At 40.6% G+C, this 12,898-nt stretch overlaps 1 long non-coding RNA gene across 1 annotated transcript; it reads left to right on the forward strand.

The window, feature by feature from the left end:
• The first annotated feature begins 6,112 nt into the window (after positions 1–6,112).
• Positions 6,113–9,943, forward strand: LOC147000300 (uncharacterized). The gene is made up of 3 exons (XR_015046108.1): positions 6,113–6,942; positions 8,055–8,151; positions 9,649–9,943. It is a non-coding gene; the product is annotated as an uncharacterized LOC147000300 (long non-coding RNA).
• Positions 9,944–12,898: the final 2,955 nt, after the last annotated feature.

The raw sequence follows: 12,898 nt of genomic DNA on the forward strand, positions 1-12,898 counted from the left end.
GATAAAACGCCAAGAACCAAGGCGACTTAGAAAAAAAAAAGTGTTCAGGTGGGCTTACAGTTTCAGGGAGTTAAGAGTCCATCATGGTGGAGCAACAAGAAAGCAGGAGCAAACACGCTGTCTGAAGGAGGTGAGACCTTCTATTTTCATGCAACAACTGAAACGTCATAGCCCACTCCCAGTGACAGACCTCCTCCAACAGTGCCACATCTCCCAATTCTTCCCTCCCAATTTCAACAACTGGGAACCAAGTCTTCAAATATATTAGCCTAGGGGCCATTCCCAAGCAGCCCACCACAGTGTTAATTCTGTTCCCATTGCCCTTTAATTTAGCATCCATGAGAGAAACAGCAAAGGAAGATATGTAACACATAAAGACAATTGAGAGTCCCTGCCCTTGTAGATGAAGCTGACTGGTGGGACCTCCAGAGAGCAATGGAAATGTGTAGTTAAATGCTAAGTCATGAGGTGCGTTAAATGACAGACCAGAAGGACATGGAGAACAAGGAGAATGCCCAGGGCTAGTTGAGTCAGGAAGAGTCAGAAAGGCTTTTAAATGTTAAGGAGAAAATGGATAGGAAGTGGGGAAATGATTTTCTAGTTAATGTAGCTAAGATGAGGATGGCACAAATCTCAGAGAGAGGATGAACACCTACTGTGTGACCATTGGGCATCTCAATCCCCCTCACACTGCCTCTTCCTTCTCTCTTATTCTGTCCTCTTTCCAGTTACACACACACACACACACAGAGGGAAAGAGAGAGAGAGACAGAGAGAGAGACAGAGATAGAGAGATAGAGAGACAGAGACAGACAGACAGACAGTGTGTCTTACACATTCACACACATACACACCCATTTCTATATCCTACACTTCTGCATACACACATGCACAGTTTGTGACTATATGCATATAGTCATAGATTTACTCCCAAATAGTGTTTATCTTACTCCAATATTAAGTTGTTTTGTTCTTGTTTTGTTAGGCTCAACTGATTGGCTGCTGGATGACTTTTAAATCTACACTTACTTTTTATAACTTTTAAATCTACATAATCCACGAGGGAACAACAAGGTATTAGCTGTTATAAGACAACGCCCATTGAAATATCCTGAATCTGGACATCAAGAATAGCGTAACACTTATTCTGGGGAGGCATATTACTTTTGTTAGAAAAAGGAATTCTACATTGTAAAGTTGGTTATCTTTTGACCAATGCTACCTTACCCTTGCTTGTTCACACTGTTGGTTTATCATTGCTGTGAGAAGCAGAGAGGAAGTTGCTCTGTAATATTGTTCCTTTGGATTTGGCAATAAAAATCCAAGAAAAAATAAAGTCTTCCTTTAGTGTAGTGAGTTAGTGATTGAAAAGGAAATTTCCGGTTTTAGAAGCGGAAGGTGTAGCTGTGAATCATGGGTGCTGTTATGAGCAAATCCAGGCTTCTTAAGCCTCAATCTAGAGCTCATACCTGTGTGTGTAAAACGTTCCTGGGTTAAAAATGATTTGAGTCATTGTGAGTTGGATTAATTTATCGTGGGGTTTGGTAACTTGGAGAAGTTGTATTAATTCACTCAAGCTCGCTTAGCTGGCCCAGCTCACAAGCTGGGACCAATATTCTTTCTCTAGTGCCAATCGAATACAACACTCTTGGTCCATTATTGTTTTGTTAAAAGTCCTCCATGAACAATTCGTGGAAAAATAGCCACAGATATATTCTGCAGCTATAATAACATAGGCATCATCATATCTGAGGCACCATCGATTTCTCTCAAGGATGCTAAATTTAAGGGCAGTGGGGAACTGAAATAACACTGTGATGGTCTGAATGAGAATGACACCTCCCCAAAGTATTCAAATATATTTGAATACTTGGTCCCAGTTGTTGGAACTGTTTGGAGGGGACATTAGGAAATGTGGCCTTGTTGAAGAAAGTCTGTCACTGGAGGTGGGCTGTGAGGTTTCAAAAAACTCATGCAACATTCCCGACTAGTGCTGGACCCAAACAGGAGCTCTCAGCTGGTCTAGCCAGAATGTCTGCTGCGTGCCTCCAAGCTGTTTCACAACAATGGACTCTTGTCTTAAATATTTATTTATTTATTTATTTATTTATTTATTTATTTATGTATATGAGTATGCTGTTGCTGACATGCCAGAAAAGGGCATTAGATCCTATTACAAATGTTTGTGAGCTGCCATGTTATTGGGAATTGAATTTAGGACCTCTGGAAGAGCAGCCAGTGCATGTAACTGCTGAGCCATCTCTCCAGCCCCAGGATGGACTCTTAATCATATTCTCTGATACAGTGAAACCCGATCTAAAAATTTATTATCCCCTCCCTTCCGTTACAAATCTCATCACAAACTTATCAAGTATTAACAGTTGTTTTTGATTCTAGCACAGGAAGTGTATATTCATCTGTTTTCTGATACTATAGTGAAATACCTGTGTCTACATGCTGCAGAAATAAAGCTCACAGCTTCCGTGGTATTGTACTCGCACCGGCTCTGCTCTGGTAAGGTCCCAGGTGGATGACATGCAGTAGTGAGTATGTGGGGAGTTGAAATCACAAGGTGACTCTGTTCCCTTTTGAGAACACATCCCTAGCTACCTGAAGAGTCCTCACTAGACTCTGTCTTGAAGGATCCATCACTTCTTCACATTGCTACATTTGGACCTAGAATATGACAGGAACTTTACAGAAGGAGGTCACCCATAGACCATATTCACATCATAACTGTGTAATATATGAGCCTGCATATGGGTATATTAACAAACAGCTTCATGGAGTACCTTTCCCTTTACAGATACCATCATCCATACTCTTGATTTCTAGAATCACCTTTCCATGCATATTTAAGCAAACAAACAAACAACAACAACAACAACAAAACAAAAAAACTTTGTTGGCCTCTATTGTCATATGTTGTGGGAAGCCTGGCACTTTCACCAATGGCTGCATTATTCCTGCTGGGGACTGGATGTTGGTGGGGGAGGATGCCACTTCCATTTTGACGAACTCTGGCTTCTCATTCTTGCTCTATTGAATTCTCAGGTTCTTCTCAGCTTTCACTTCCTATCTGTCAGGCCATTTTTCTGCACTATTTCACTGTGTTTCACGCTGTCCAAACTCTTGCCTCCCTATCAGAGTTTTGTGAAGGACGTGGGGACCTGAAGGAGAGTTATATAAAATAAGCAGCACATTTGATGTCATCTAACCTTCACTGTTGGACAGCTTGCTCTTCAAGGTTACTTGATGGTGTTAGTGCACCAATGGAGAGTAACACACACACACACACACACACACACACACACACACCTGGGGAAGCGTAGAGATAGGTAGAGATGAAAAAGCATTGGCTACAAGTTGTTATGTCAGTGTTGACAATAAGTGTTAAAGCTGAATGATGGGTACATGAGGCAACTGTATTTTCTTCTCTACTCTTGTGTATACCCAAAATGCTGTAATAAACTTGTTTTTCTCTTTGATGCATATAGTATATAAAGAGTTAACATAGATTATAATATATTTTACAATTAATAACTATATACATCATAGATATATTTACTTTTAACTCATAGAAGAGGTGAATTGACTAAAATGTGGAGGACAGAAGTAAATGTTCGATAAAAGACAAACTTAAGGGCACACTGGAAATAATTTAAGAAGGCATGTGTTATTTTTTGGAGCACAAGAAATTGGACCAAAGCTTAGTGGCCACAAATACCAAGCACTCACTATCCCAGAGTCAGGGGTCCAAAATCCAGGAGAAGTCAGTGGATTTTTCTGGATCGAGATTTTTCATAACCTGCAATGAAGAGTTGTTGCCTAGGGCTCAAATCATCTCAAGGTTTGACAAGTTGAGTGTCTGCCTCCAAATCCATTTATGTAGTACTTGGCAGAGCTCTGATCCTCGGTAGCTATTAACCAAAGACATCGAATACCACCATGTATTTTTTTTTCCATTGTATGAATTCACAACATGGAAGAGGTTACCTAAGACTCAGTGGGGTAAAGGGGAGATCAAAATAGAAGTCATGTTCCTCTTGTCACTTAATTTCAGGTAGATGTGAGATTTGTCCACATGTAGTTCTGTCTGCAGTGTGCCAATAAACCCAGCCATTGAAAGAGAAGATTATACAAATTTAAGACCGCCAAGAACAGGGACTCATTGCCTGCTGGTCACAGTTTGCTCTCTGAGTCCTGGCAATCCACCTCATTTTCACATTCCCAGTGGATGCATGGCCTGCTAAAGTCCCCCAAAGTTTCATTCCATCAATGCATTAGCTCCAAGTTCAGAAACTCAGCATCGGAATCAGGTGTGGATGCTTAAGCTCAGGTCTCTATGTGTAGTGTCTCTCAAGATCTAGACCTGGTAACTCGGGATCCAGGTTAATTCCTTCTTGTGTGTCATCATGTAACAGTGGAATGGACACAAGAAAAGTACTGTACATATTTCTTGTCATACAGTGAGGATGTGAAAATTGAGGAAGTGGTCAAAAATCCACAGTCCTGAAATCTGTTCATAATGTTGAATATTTCTTAATTATATTTAAAGGCTGATTTCCAGGATTATTGGCTCTGTTTACTGGCTTTAATCGGCTGCTTCAGGCTGCTATAATAAAATACCATAAGCTAAGCAATTTACAAAGCAGAAAAATAAAAACATTTATCTTATTACAATTCTGGGGAGGCCTTTCTATCTGAGTTACAGATGGCTACCTTCTTTCTTTTTAATAGAATATCCCTTAGTGCTACTTTGGCAATTACATACATGTAAACAACTTAATTTTATAGATTTGTTTTAATTTTGTTTTTATTTATTGGTGTTTGTGTGAGTGTATGTCATGTGTGTGTAAGAGGGCCCTGGGTTCTCTGATCTGGAACCTCAAGCATTTGTGAACTGTTCATGTGAGTGCGGGAATTAAACTCAGGTCCTTCAGAAGAGCAGCAAGCACTCTTTGCCGTGGAGCCACCTCTCCAACCTCCTAAGCAATGTATCTTGATAATAAGTAGACCAACTCCCCTTGTCTTCTCACCTTCCACACCCTCCTTAATGTCCTCACCACTTAAGGCTTTCTGTTGGGATGCCAACTCATTAGCTTGATTTCCTGCAGGTTTTTATGCAGTAAACATAGCAGCATGAGTTCATGAGCCATTACTGCCCAGAAGTCAGTGTTCTAGCGACTTCTCATCATCTTCTTGTCTCTTCCTTTCTTTCTTTCTATAGCCTTGCTTCCCAAGACTTGGGTCAGGACAATTGATGTAAATGTCCTATTTATGGCTGAACAATCACTAGTCATTTGTTTTCAGCAACTTGACTAGTTATGAGTCTGCATTAACCACTGACCACTGGAGAGAGCAGTTTCTCTGGCCAAGGTTGAGGGCAATACTAATGAGTATAATTAGAGGGTAGTTTGGCACCAGTCCATTTAGAAGACAGTGGTAGTAGGTTTCCCCTCAGGGCCTATGATTGCCTGACAAGATTAACAGTACTAGTCATGAATTCTTTCCCATGTAGCAGGCCTCAAAGGCAACCCAAAAGTTGTTGATTACCCCCATAATTTTGTACCATGTAACTGGCATATGCAGACCCTAAACTTTGAAAGTTTAAATTTCTGTGTTTAATTTGGAGTGCATAGGTCTGGAAAGATAGCTCAGCTGTTAAAAGTTAGGCTTACAACCAAACATAATTTGAAGTGTACATAGGACTGAGGAAGCTAGAGCCCATAATCCCATGAGAGGGTTAAAAGTTAGTATATCATAGATGATATGAAAGCAGAGGCAGTGATACTAGGGCGTCGGGTGGGGTGGGGTCAAAGGTTTAAACGTAGTACCCTAGCCTTAGCCTGAGATGTAAGGTATATAACTATTGATCTGGGTGATCTACTAAGGAAGTTTCTAGGCAAAATGTTAAGCTACCTTCTGGTTTCTTCTTCCCATTAGGAGTAAATTAAAATGTAAGTTAAGCAATGAAGGAAAGGGCTGGTAAGTTGTGTAGAGCTAGAACTTCTTGGGTTTCAAAATGGCAAATAGTAGGAAATGACTTCAAAGCAAACACGAAGCTTACAGAAGCCCCAGAACAAGGGCCAAGGCTGGGGTGGATGGGGGTTGCAAAATCAGTCCTTAACTCCTCAGAAAAATCAAAAGGTGTGCATCAGACAGCTCTTTAGTCATAGCAAAGACCCTTTGAGATCAAAGTTGTTCAAAAGGATAGACAGGAAAAGGAGAGATGTGCTGGATTCCCCAAATATGAGAAAAAAAATGGGTAGCAGGCTGGCGAAGCTACCCATCTGTGAAGTGAGAACTAAAGAACAGTTTCACAGGAAGACCCAGGGTTCTTGTGTGGATGGATCCATTCTTAAGAAGGGACCCCAACCTTCCATTGGGCTGCACTCAGAGCTAGGATCTTTCAGGCATATACCCATTAACTCAAAATCTACCGCTCTTGTACCTATTTCCCAGTTCCCAGGACACTTCAGCTTTTTAGGTACTTGTTATAAAGCACTCACTGAATGTTACCAAGATTCTGTACTAGGCACAGTGGCAACAGAGTATATGTCATATATGCACAAGTATGTGCACATGCTCATGCTCACAGTTTCACCTTGAGCAACTGTGAGCATTCCTTAGAGTGTGTGAAGTTTGTTGCCCTTGAATCTAATACTAGATTTTGATGGGCATCAGATTGAAGACAAGGAACCAGGGTTGGGGGAGCCATAAATACAAAGAGGGAAGGAACTCATGCTAAGTCTTGTCTCACCCCTTACCTTGATAGCATGGGTGGTTTACAGAAACAGGACTCCTTATTGAAGAGCAAACATACAATCAAGCCTGGTGTCGTCAAAGCTGAAGACAGAAGCTGGGGGTCGAGCGTGTCCTGGTCAACACTGCTTTGCCCCGTGGATGTCTGCACATATGTCTATAGTGTGTGTGTCACAGGTCAGCTATGTGTCACTTTCACCTTCAGATTCTCACACAGGAGCCTAACCTAAGCAGAACTGTATAGCTGTTCAAAAAAGGCAATTCTGGGGCAAAAATTTCAATCTAGACAAATGGACACTTTATAAAGCTTCCATAAGAAAATGTTCTTTTTTCCTCTTGGTTTTGTTGTTGTTGTTGCTTATTTTTTCATTTTGTTTATTTGTTGCTGTTGCTGTTTTAAGAAGTTCTGTGATAAGAAAGAGCTTGGCAGAAGACAGTTCTTGTTAGAGAACAAAACAGGGGAATTCCAAGACTTTAACCACAGGGTAAGAAGCAAATACAGAGTTATCCGAACCAGACCACAAACAAATGCTGGAAGAATGTTTGCCTCCCGGAGAAGGAATGCTGAGCTAGCCAGGGGGACAAATGCAGTGAGCATTGATCATTCCATCTTCTTCTAGAATAAGAGATCGTCAAAGAGCTTGTTTGGGGGTAACTGGATAAAGGGAGAAATACTCAAATAAATATTTCTAAATCAGAATAAGAAAGCATCTTAGGGCAACATTGGAACTATGACAATACTTGGAATATCCCCATTTTAAATACTTAATATCAACCAGAATATGTCTATAGGTTGGTGTGGGGCTCAAAATGGACTTCGGATAACAAAGATGTATAAATGTGTTATAGATGAATGGGTTAAAAATAAGCTCCAACGTAAGTAACTTTGAAGTACAGAACTTGTTACTATCTGCCGAAGCCTAGAGGCAAAAGGCCCTGTGCACAATCATACTGTGGCTGGTGAACTTGCATTCCAAACGAATGTGCACTCAACATTCTGAAACTACCCTCAAGTAAACCGTAGGCTAAAGCAAGTGAGCAAACACTCTTCAGATAATGTGTGTCTGTGTTTTCTCTGAGGAGAGTAAGATGTATTGATGACACTGTGGTACTAACTTAGAATCAGAGGTAAGTGTGCAACGTATGCATATAAGTACACACAGAGTATGTATGGGCACAGGTATGTTTGTGTACAGGCATTTGCATGCTTACATTTAGGTTTCGCTCTGTCTGCTGAGATGATCCCAAAGCTATGATACTTTAATGATGTGAGCACACATGGCCCCTAGGTTCTACTGTTTTGCTGCAATTCTCCAGTAAAAGGAACAGAAACTGGGAAAGCGGTGAGAGAAGAGAAGGCTGCACCAGGGATTCTCTTCCATAAAGGTGAGGCATACGGCAAGGCAATATTCTTGATATGGAGACATATCAAGAAGGTACAGAAGTTTGATGGCCAAATACTTTGTAAAAGAAAGTTTAAAAACATAACAGTAATAAGTCATAATCCACAGAATAAAATAAACATCAGCAAGTCCATTTATAAACAACTGGAGATCATATTTAGGACATAATTCTAATTAATATTGTAACAATGTAGAGTGGATCCTGTTAACTTATAAGATTGGTAAGCATCGTACAACAACTTAATTCTAGCAAGACTCATGATGGCTGTTTAAATTGCTAGCTGAAAACTATGATTAAAACAAAACAAGCTATTTACACACAACTAAAGTACCTCCTACCCAAATGCCTCTCATTATAAGGTGGAAAATGGCAACTCTAGATTGAAGAATAATATATCATCTTAGCAAAACAATCAGGTGAGGCATCACCTGGGTGAGATGTAGTAGTGCACTCATTGACAAGGTCACAGTATTTGTGTAGTTACTTTTTCCGTTGATGTCCCTGAATGCCAGACGAGAAGCAACTTAAGGGGATACTGTATTTTTGCTCAGAATGTGGTACTGTAACTGTTGCTCATGGTGAAGAATGTGTGCAAGAGGAGGAGCTGTTAGTGGCTGTGTGGGTGGGAGTAGAAGCCTGTGTACTTAGATCTCAGCAAACCAGGACACAGAAATGGCACAAGGAGCAAGGCTATAAATCTAAAGGACAAACCCCGGTAACTCACACTCTTAGGTGGGCTTCCCAAAGCTCTCACAACTTCTTAAAACAATACCAAGTGCTGGGGACTGAGTATTCAAACACATGGGCTTGTGGGAGATATTTTATATCCAAATAACAGCAGAAACCTATTTTTGGCATGTTTAGAAAACATATGCACACACACACACACACACACACACACACACAATGAATTCAATCATGGGGGAACATGAGGAAAAACTCCAAGTGAGAGATATTTTTTAAATCCAGCCAGTGCTTCCCAGAGTCATGGTTGTGGATGACAAAGTCTTAGGAACCATCCAGGTGAACGGAGACATGTCGGCTGATGGCACTGTCGGGCTGTGGGTTCAAGTCTAGTCCAGAAAGTCTACATTGGTGGAATGTTGGCAAACATGAGTCAAATATATAAATTACTTAATTGCACAGTAATTGAAGTAATTTGAGAGAAGTTTGGGAAAAGATATATGGATATAACATGATATTGTTTTTATAATCTTTTATAACTCTGATATATTTAAAATAAAAATAAAGGCTTAAATAATTTGTCAGGCAGTAGTAGCCATGAAGTTTAAGAGCATAGATCAGAGGGTAGGCTATAGCAGAAGAATCATAGAGCCTGTCACACAGCCCCATCCATCCCAACTTTGACCTCCACATGTATAATTATTGTGGTTAGTAAAACTTAGATCACGATATACATTGAGCAACCATGTTGACTTTCTCATTTTCTTCATTTTTTTTCTTCATTTTTTTTTATAGGTAGAGATAAATAAAGATAAAAATAGGAACCTCAAGGCTAGAGAGATGGCTCCGCAGTTAAGAGCACTGGCTGCTCTTCCAAAGGATCCAACACCCCCATGGCAGCTCACACCCATCTATAACTGCAGTCCCAGGGCATCCAACAGCCTCTTCTGGTCTCCACAGTCACTGTAAACACATGGATCACCAACACACATGCAGGGCATAAGTATGCCCAGAAGTCTGGGAAGAATTAATCATTTCTAGATCACTTATTTTTATTATTTTGAAGTAAGAAGCTGGTAACCACACAGTATTACACACCCAAAACACTGTAATAATATGGCTGAAGGTTATTCCTGTAGGGCTGAACACTGGAATGCTGATATATAAGCACAGTGCCAACACCATAGTATTCAATAAAATTAAATACAACTTTAAAAGATGGCTATATCTGGTAACAGGGGTTATAAGTCCAGGCTTCAGTCAGGGTACAGAGACCAAGGCACCATTGCAAAGTGTAGCTGATGGACAAGAGAGACAGGGAATTCTCCAATTTAAATTGTCAATGGGCTATGTAAAGAGAAGCATAGTTGGAGATTTGATTTATATCCAAGAATAGATTTGTCTCTCACTCTGGTAAGTCTGCAGACATCCAAGTATTTCAGAACAATCCAGATTGAAAACTGGAAGGACAGCATTGGGTTTGGAGGAACGTCTCCCATCCAGTTTGGCAATGAGCTTAGCGAGTCAATAGGGCATGGTACATGGAAGACTAACAACTGAAGACTGAAAAGAAAAAGATGAAGCAGAGGTAGTAGACTATGCCACACTATATTAGTTCATTTTCTGTTGTAACAAAATACCATGGCCACTGCTTTACAGGAAAGTTAATTTAGCTCTCAATTTTGTAGAGGGAGGAGCCAAGATATGGCAGCCCTATGTATTTGACCTCTAGTGAAGACTCTCTTGACTGAATCACATGGTGAAGAATGAAGAAGGAAAATAGCTGTGTGCAGGAGAGACCAAGCTCAAGGGTTCTCTTGCTTTATTGCAATCTACTCTTGAGGGAACGTATTTATTTCTTGAGACCTGCATCAATCCCTTTCTAGAGTAGATACTTCATGACTTAATGACACAATTACCTCACTGTAAGATCTACCTCTTAAAGTTTCCATTACCTCAAATCCATCCCTCTGATGGCCAAGCCTTTAACACATGAACTTTTGAAGAACAAAGTGCCACCACGCTATAACAGTCAAGAGGATCACCCTGACCATCACTTGGTGACTGACTCTTGTCCACAATGTGAGCTTTGTAGAGATTACCACTGCTGATCTTTGGCTTCAGTATAACAAAACCTATCTGACAGGGTTGCCGTGTGGAATAAATATAGAAATGTATTTATGGTCATGCTTTCTTCAAGAACAGGATGACTATCTCCAGGCAAAATGGTAGTTTGGATAAATTGTTTAACAAAAACATCATAACAAAGCAGATTTTTTTTTTAAGCTGAGAGAACAGTTTTAGTAATTTGTCAGCATTCCTTAGATTAATTGACAAGTAGACAATTTGTCTAAATGCCCTTAGACATTTCAGGGTTCCATCAAGACACTGAAGAGCCTTGGCCGAACCTGGAAATATTAATTTGATTCTCCCCATGGGTTAGAGTGGGCCTAGCATGTTTATTTTATATCTCAAGAAATGAGGCTCACTGGTTACAGCAAAGTTTCTCAACATAAACACTGCAGTATTCTGGGTCAGACCAGCCCGAGTTATCACCCCCAGAAAAATATATTTATCAAGCTTTCATGTTAAAGATATGAACATGTAGGGCTATTTTCAGTAATCCATATACTTTTATGACTTTGAGTCTTTTTTCACTCACACAAATATAACCATATTTTATTAGGTGTAAATAGTTAACGTGCAAGGATTTCTCAGACAGTGATTGTTTATAATCCAGGCAGATAGGCAGAAAGCTCCCTCCCTGCCTTGTCTCTTTTCTTCTCCTGGGGGCTGGTGTAAGTCTGTAGGGGGAACAAGGTAAGGGATAAAGATACTGTGAGTGGAGCCATCTGCTTTCAGGCTTTACTCTCCTTCCCTCCTAGGCTGATACTCTCCGAGCTTTAGGTGATTCCATTTAGTTTTGAAAAACACATCTTGTTTTTGAATCCAGAAAAATGTACCACCTTACACACCAACCTCCATCCCGAGCTTATCCTCTTACAAGCTTGTGTGAGGTCACAGGCCCTAGCTGTCACTGTATTTCATCCTTGGGCCAACCACTAGGCTTCTTTTCAACTTCCTTTTCCTGCCTCCGTCTTTCTTTTTGAAATCCAGATTCAAGGATGCTTACAGTGCTCCTGCCACACCATCCTCAGGACTGTTGTAGCTTGCTAAAAGATCCTCACCCACAAAGAGCACAGAGACCACCATCGCTGCAAAACACATGAGGATTTTACTTACCCAACATGTTGGGGAACCCCCTCTCAGCATGCAGGTCAGAGGAGAGACCCAGAACAAAGAAAGAATACACTTTTTATAACGTTGTAAGGGCCAGATATAGGCACCAGGGTAGTCTGGCTTATTTTAATTTGTGTAGCCAATAACCTTTTTAGGCATTGGTTGGTTTGTATAGGGTGACTCTCATTTTGTCTCTCCTTGAGGTTTTTAGTGTGAGGCAGGGCAGGGGAATTGCTAATCTTGTTTTTGACTGCTAAAACTATGTTTCTATATTTGTTTACTCAGCCAGCTTTTTATCTGGCTCTGTACTTGGCCTGTTAGTACAGTTTGGAAAGTCTTTTTGAAGGGGGGAAGGTACGGGATGAATATTACAGGACCACTGATAGTCTCACCTGTGCATGCCTTTCCCTAAGAGCACTGGCACACCAGCTAATACACTTACTTCACCCTGGGCCACAGAGATGCTCACCCGGAACACCTTGCTTCTTTTGGTCTTGATAACATCAAGGACTTCTCTATGTGGGTCTAGGCAGCCTTTGTAAAGGATTCTGGGGCCAGGTATGCTCTGACTAAGCACCATCAGGTGTTGAAGGATAAGCGACTCATGCCACGCGCACTCTACTCTCACTGGGCTGTATGTGCACACTCTTTTCTTTCCTCTTCTGGAACCCTCCCATAGACTGTAAAGTCAGGCTCTTCATCACATCGTTCTCAAGCATTGCTCTTTTTTCTAACTAACCAGGACTCTATTCTTTCTGTTTTGAGTTATTAAGAAATTATTTCACAATTGTTGGTTATATTTTCT

The sequence above is a fragment of the Mus caroli genome, unplaced genomic scaffold (assembly GCF_978045245.1).
Source record: "Mus caroli unplaced genomic scaffold, Mus_caroli_1 scaffold_19, whole genome shotgun sequence".
Taxonomy (NCBI): Eukaryota; Metazoa; Chordata; class Mammalia; order Rodentia; family Muridae; genus Mus; species Mus caroli.